General features: G+C 40.4%; 1 pseudogene; it reads right to left on the reverse strand.

Annotated features, from left to right (window-relative positions):
• Nucleotides 1–955: 955 nt before the first annotated feature.
• On the reverse strand, nt 956–2,080 carry LOC119330149 (annotated as a pseudogene).
• Between the last annotated feature and the right edge of the window lie 4,979 nt (nt 2,081–7,059).

A 7,059-nucleotide genomic window follows, 5' to 3' on the forward strand; every position in this document is an offset into this window, starting at 1 on the left:
TATTAATAATAATAATAATAATGTATTTTTATTTGTAGATAAGCCTTTTAATTAATTTGACACTAACAGCCGCTCTAGATAGTCAAAGAGTAAAAATAAATGATATAACAGGCGACGATTGTTGTACAAATACATGACAGCATGCATTAATGATGACCAACGTCATCCGTACAAATAGATTTTGTCAAATATGTGTAGGATTCTGTAAAGAATACGGAGTTAAGCTGGGAATACAATGTATATTAATTAAGATACCAAACTCTCTAGATTTTAACCCTCTTGGTGTATCGGAGGCTATGGATCGCCGTGGGCCCCATTTGTAAGTGTATGTGTCATTAGTTTAGACTAGCACATATGTTTTTGGTTTTGAGAAGGTACTTCATGGTTTTGCTTTTTTCTTGTGTTTCTATCGCTTTCATAGTTTTTATTTCGGAACGTTAGATTTTTAAGCATGGCAAATTGTATTGTCGTGAGGATGACAACTTCCTCATCAACCATGACAATTTCTGCAAAAAACAAATTGAACATGATAGGATTTTCCATGCTTGCTAAAGGAAATTGTCATTCTCGTGGTAACATAATTTGCAAACTTGGGCATTCGATTTGCAATGCTAAGAAAGTCTGACATTTGATTTGCGGCAAAATCATTTTCTTTTGGGTTTTTCCTGTTTTTATTTTTATTTTTATTTTTTATTCTACTTTCCTGAATATGCAATGCTTTTCTCTTTTTGTATGAATATATATGAATAATTATAAGACTATTAGTATATCAAGATATTTCTCGCAAAGGCCTAATGTTTATGTCAAACCAATCCTAATACCTCTGTATACATAATGTGTCAAAATTATAGAATTTTTAATGTGCAATTAGACATATCTAAGATTTCATTCATTCACAAACAAAAGTAATTATACTTCATTCCTAAAATGCAATGTTGTTGTTATTACGGGAACATCAATGCTCACATTTTGATCGCCTCATTAAAGCGAGAGAGCTCCTCTTGTGTGGCGACAAGATCAAAGATGTCATCCACAATGTAGACCATTGAGATAACCTTTGTGGCCTCAACCCGATATCTTGAGAAGGAGAAACCCTCAAGGATAGTCATGGACCACATGTACCATTTCAGAACTTGGTCCCTTGCAGCTGGAATTTCTTGAGACAATCCCAAATCCACCCACCATCTGTGTGAAAATGAAGTTTTCATAGTAAAAAATCACCACATCTTTAATTGTGGGAATACATGAGCAAAAAAATATGTTAATCTATTAATTCCAAGTGAGTTCTCTCTTATCAATATGCAGGTGGGTTAATGTCTGCAACAACTAATAATGGAAGGAGTGTATTTTATTATATTCCTACTTCTTAACCTCTTGCATTTCACTCTGATGTTGCAACTTCTTCATCTGAAATTCTGCAAGTGCCAGCTTCTCAATTGCAGTGTGCCTAGTAGGCAAGTTCTGGAGGTAACTCAAATGATGCCTAGCCTTGTATTGCCTCAGGCTCACATGGTAGGGATGGTCTAGTGACTTCATCACATATCTCGCAAGGTTTGGCTCCAAATACTTAAGTGCAAATTTCATGTGCTTGCTTGAGAATTCCTTTTCCTTGTAGAGTGAAGCTTCTTCCATGTTGAGGTGTGACATGTCATGCAAGCTCAGCAACCCTCTAATGTCTTTGCTATGCCTAAGGTTGAAATCACCATTATCGTTTGTGAACTTCTAAAGAACATCGTCTGCCATACAGCGACAAGAAGGTGTCTTAGGTGCATGTCATACATAACGAAAATAATACGTCTCGCGAGAGGTGCTTCTATGCTACACAAGGGACCATTATTTCTTATTATTAAACTTGGTTACTCTAAGGCTAATTTATTATTAGCAAAATTATCACACAAAGTCATATCGTTGACCAAATTGCACTCAAGTTTCCAAACTCGTGTGTTTGTCTAACCCAACACACTAAACCAGTATTTTACTGACCTGCCGAAACATAATATCCAACTTCTCTCATCAGCCTTAAGGAAAGGGTTGCGTCAAGTAGATCATCACTATGGAGGAGATCCACAGACGAGTCCATTATGTTATCGATTTCATCCTGGAAATAGTGGTCAATGCAGAGGCGTTTGAGGTGATCAACCATGCTCAACATTCCTTTGTTGCTCTTCGGATGTTGATGAAGCAACTCTTGAACATTCATTAGGCTTTCCTGGTATTGCACATAGAGAAAACTTCTTTATAAAAAGAATTCAAAATCTAGATAAGTGCAATATATATCATATATTATTTGCATTCAACGATAGACGATATCATAGGAAAATCGAACCAATCCTAAACACGGAAGATGCATCATAATATCACCACTTGCTTATGCTAGATTCAGGCATAGTATTATGTGCAAATTCTATACCAAGCATCTTTTAGATTTTATCCCTCCCTTTGTTTAAAATTGAGAACTTCATTATCGGGAGTATTAACAATGATAGGAGGACTAGCCATGAAGGCAAAACAAACGAACTAACACACGGACGCACAAGAAGCAAGCGAAAAGAGAAGAACGGAAGAGGGGCGAAGAAAAGGCAAAGGTTTTCGAAAATCGTTTTAGAAGTGGGGGATAGGAAAACGAGAGGCGAATGGCAGATAATGTAATGCGAGGGAGAAGAGTTTATGGTGGGTACTTGGTATGTCTTGACTTGGCGTAGATCTCCCCGGCAACGGCGCCAGAAATCCTTATTGCTACCTCTTGAGCATGCGTTGGTTTTCCCCTGACGAGGAAAGGGTGATGCAACAAAGTAGCATAAGTATTTCCCTCAGTTTTGAGAACCAAGGTATCAATCCAGTAGGAGACAACGCACAAGTCACCTAGTACCTGCACAAACAATCAAGAACATTGCAACCAACGCGATAAAGGGGTTGTCAATCCCTTCACAGTCACTCGCAAAAGTGAGATCTAATAGAGATAGTAAAGTAAATATTTTTGGTATTTTTGTTGTATAGATTGGAAAGTAAAGATTGCAAAATAGTAAACGAGATGCGATGTAAATAAAATAGATGTAATATAATAGGAAAGAGACTCGGGGGGCATAGGTTTCACTAGTGGCTTCTCTCAAGACAGCATGTATCACGGTGGGTGAACAAATTACTGCCGAGCAATTCATAGAAAAGCGCATAGTTATGAAGATATCTAAGTCAATGATCGTGAATATAGGCATCACGTCCGTGTCAAGTAGATCGAAACGATTCTGCATCTACTACTATTACTCCACACATCGACCGCTATCTAGCATGCATCTAGAGTATTAAGTTCATAAGAACGGAGTAATGCATTAAGCAAGTGGACGTGATCCATTCATGCTATGTTGTTGTTCTTATTATTGTACCAAGGTGGACTCCTAATAGTATTGGAACCTATTGTGTGAGGTGGAACGGTAGTACCGCTGGCCACAACAGTAGTACCGCCTACCCCTGCGGTAGTACCGCCCTGTGCGAGGCTGAGCGAGGATAACGGTTGGTTTTTCTTCCCCCCTTATAAAAGGAGGTCTTCTTCTCCAAGTTGACTTACCTCTTTTCCCCAAGCTCCATTGTTGCTTCAAAGCTCATTTTCGCCCGATCTCTCTCCCTACGCAATCAAACTTGTTGATTTTCTAGGGATTGGTTGAGAAGGCCCAGATCTACACTTCCCACCAAGAGAAATTTGATTCCCCCCGTCATCCCTTGCGGATCTTATTACTCTTGGGTGTTTGAGCACCCTAGACGTTTGAGGTCACCTCGGAGCCATATTCCATTATGGTGAAGCTCCGTGGTTTCGTTGGGAGCCTCCAATTCGGTTGTGGAGAGAGCCCCAACCTTGTTTGTAAAGGTCCGGTCGCTGCCTCCAAGGGCAACAATAGTGGAATCACGGCATCTCGCATTGTGTGAGGGTGTAAGGAGAATACGGTGGCCCTGATGGCTTCTTGGGGAGCATTGTGCCTCCACATCGCTCCAATGGAGACGTACTTCCCCTCAAAAGGAAGGAACTTCGGTAACACATCATCGTCTTCACCGGCTCCACTCTTGGTTATATCGTGCCTTTACTTGTGCAAGCTTTTGTGTTGTATCCTTAGCTTGCTTGTGTACTTTTTGTTGTTGTATCATATAGGTTGCTCACCTCGTTGCATATCTAGACAACCTACTTTGATGCAAAGTTTAAATTGGTAAAGAAACGTTAAAAATTGTTAGTTGCCTATTCCCCCCCCCCCTCTTTAGTCAACTATATCTATCCTTTCACACGCGATAATCCTCCTAGCGCAGCCACCTTGGGACAGGGAAGGATGGATCAAGGTTTCTTCTACTTCTAATTTAATCCCCATTTGTGCTCTACTTGATGATGCATGGATGCGAATTTTGGATAGCTAGGTTGTTGGCATGTGGTATTTTTTAGATGATGCAAACTGCGTTCTGTTATAGAAATATGGTACATCATGATAGTCGCCATGATAATGCATAATATGATCATTGAGCATAATTGTAGGAAAGATCTAGATTATTTTTCTCTATGAATCGATGCAAAAGTCTGTACAACCATGTAGAAGGGAAGACTGCTTCCGACGCTTTCTTGAAGTTTACCACGACATTCAAAATTCGAATACCCATGGAGATCTCTTCAATGAGTGGTGGGCATGGAATGGGCAACAAAATCTCTAGTTTTACGACTTTATCCCTATGTTTCATGCATGTGTGATGAACTTTGTGTTATGTTTGACGAATAAATTGTGTTGAATTAGATGTTGTGGACTGATGAACTATGTAATAAGTGCTATTTGTGTTATGTTTGTTTTTGAGTTTATTTGAGATGAGTTAGATATTTTTTTGTTGAACTTGTTTTTCTCTACTACTATTAAAAGAGCAAACTAGAGTTATTTTACAACCACCCAAACAAGTGTACACAGAACAATCAGAACCCTCAGGTCTAATCCATTTAGTCAAATCTAACAGTATATAATGACCCGATGGTTTGACAGCCGATTGAACGGCTGTGATTCAATGTTCTGCCGCGGCAAACCATGGTCGCGCTACTCCCCCAGATGACCGATGTGATCTGTAATTTTAGGATCGTCCTCAACCTCCCTCCCCTCGAATTCGCACAGATTTGCTCCATCCCCAACCTCCCCAGCGCCCTACCGCCTCCTCCCCTCATCGCCGCCCCTCGCCAGTCGTCCGTCCTGCACTCAGACTCTCGCTACCGACCCTGTCTGGTCTACCCGCAGACTCGCCGCTCCCTCCTCGCCGTCCTTCAGTTCTGCCCCTGCCGCCCCTCTCTCTTGCAGCGGAGCAGAAGCGGAAGCGCCGGGAGAAGATCAACCGACGATTCACTCTGTGCATTTTAAAACCGAACCGAAAAACCATACCGAAAATAAACCGAACCGAACCGATTTTTTTGTTTTTATGGTTTCTGGTTTCGGTATGGTATGAACTTTTCATACCGATTTGAACTTTGGTTTTTATGGTATATACCAAAAAACCGAATGGTTAACCGAATAAACCGAAGTAAAAGATAAATTTATATTTCTTGAGATGAACAACCGTACAAGTTGTCATTTTTCTTGTACATGAGTCAAATTCACTACTAAGCACCAACATTTTTCTTGTAGCATTGTCATTTTTCTCTTTTTAAAATGCTAAGCACGTCCATAACCATCAACAGATGAATCAATGCATGCATATATACTTATATATATAGTCATATACTATTTGTGTAAAATAGAATGTGTTTTGAGTCATAAATTTGCAAATTATTATTACGTCATTTTCAAATTCGCGTCAACTTTGGTTTTTATGGTATATACCGAAACCATACCGAAATAATTTGGTATATACCGAAACCGAACCGTATTTTAATTTCATACCGTATTTACCGAAGTATTAATACCGTACATACCGAAAAACCGTATAAACCGAACCATGTAAACCGAATAAACCGAACACACAGGGCTACCGACGATTCATTGAGCTATCCACCGTCATCCCCGGCCTCAAGAAGGTCAGCTCCTCTTCTTGCACATACGTACATACCCAACAAAATAATTATCTTAACTGATTGACCAAATAATTTCCTGAACTGATTGGCCAACTAAGTATGTCAAGCAGTAGCAGGAAAATCTCAAGGCACTCGAGGACGCAACCTCCAGAGCATTCAGTCCATGGTGCTCATTAGGAAATTGTGCACAGCCGCGCCGGAAGACATCGGCGGCTGCTGCCAGTCATCGTCTGCAGCGGCCGTAGCTGGAAGCACGACGCCGACGACCGGGAAAGTGCTGCTGGAGGTCGAGCTCCCCTCTTATTGTTTCCCACATCCCCTTTCTTTCAAAATTCTGAACCCAAAGATACACATCCACCAACGTTGCGCTCGGTCATGAATATTACATCCTTGCACACCTGCATCAACAAGATGTCTATAATATCTACCTGCATGCTTAGGCTAGCGCTTGTGTACGCCCATGGTGCCATATGCTTCCAATCGGTTCAGAAGAAATCTATCTTATATGTGCATACCTGTCAGAAAGCATAAAGCACTCTGGTGAATCACTTTGGGATTTCATGGTTGTGCCAAAAATTGGTACCAGATCACAGGTCGTTCGTCCATGATTTTCCAAAAGCAAGTACAAGATCATGGTGTTACTGAAGTGGGAAGATAATTGATCTATAACCCAGTTTTGCGTCAACCCTGCGTCAATGGTGTTTCCAACGATCAACTATCCCCCTCTTTTTACCTCAAAAAAAAACTATCCCCCTCTTTTGTAGTATTGACAAAAACCATGCCAATGTTGCTACAGTTTCATCACCAAAAAAGAGAATGCAGTTTTGTTAAATTAATTTGTGTAATAATATGTTCATTACTGATCCTGAACAAGGAGTAGACGGATTATAGTTTCTAAAGCTTCTCTGTTGGGATGCATAGGCGAGAAGGACAGCTAGAGTCGCCGGCGTCACTTATGGAGCTCCACACCATTGCCCAGTTGTACAATAGCATGTGCAATTTTCTCCATTCAAGACTACGTGCAAATTGTGAACTCTTTGCCA

This window comes from Triticum dicoccoides, chromosome 7A (assembly GCF_002162155.2).
Source record: "Triticum dicoccoides isolate Atlit2015 ecotype Zavitan chromosome 7A, WEW_v2.0, whole genome shotgun sequence".
Classification (NCBI taxonomy): domain Eukaryota; kingdom Viridiplantae; phylum Streptophyta; class Magnoliopsida; order Poales; family Poaceae; genus Triticum; species Triticum dicoccoides.